The following is a 441-nucleotide window of genomic DNA, read 5'->3' as shown; positions in this document are numbered from 1 at the left end:
GACACTGCCACAAACACAGTCTCCTCAGCTCTGCAATATTGATGCTTGGTGTGCTCACCTATCATGCTTCTCTCACTGCTGACCTCCCCACAGGGTTGCAAGTGCCAGACCTTAGCTCTGGCAAAGAGAGATTCTTCCAAAGCTCCTTCCTTCGCACCTTTTTACAGTGGAGAAAAACTCCTCCCTCTTTAGCATCCCACATTAGCAGTGTGCCCCACCTGCTGCCTACTCTGGCTCAGCTGCTACTCAGGCCCTGGTCACCTGGATCTCCTGCACCTCTGGCTGTTATAAAGGCAGCACTAATGCCACACTAGCAGCTGCTGCTGAAGTTTATGGAAGGAGAAAGCACTGTCATAATTTCTGTGATATTATCTCATATTTTGGTTACTATGACAGGACAGAAGGCTGATTGAGCAGTAAGAAAGGTAACATGTAAAGATA

This window comes from Acanthisitta chloris, unplaced genomic scaffold (assembly GCF_000695815.1).
Source record: "Acanthisitta chloris isolate BGI_N310 unplaced genomic scaffold, ASM69581v1 scaffold3929, whole genome shotgun sequence".
Classification (NCBI taxonomy): Eukaryota; Metazoa; Chordata; class Aves; order Passeriformes; family Acanthisittidae; genus Acanthisitta; species Acanthisitta chloris.
This window is presented reverse-complemented; position numbering follows the sequence as displayed.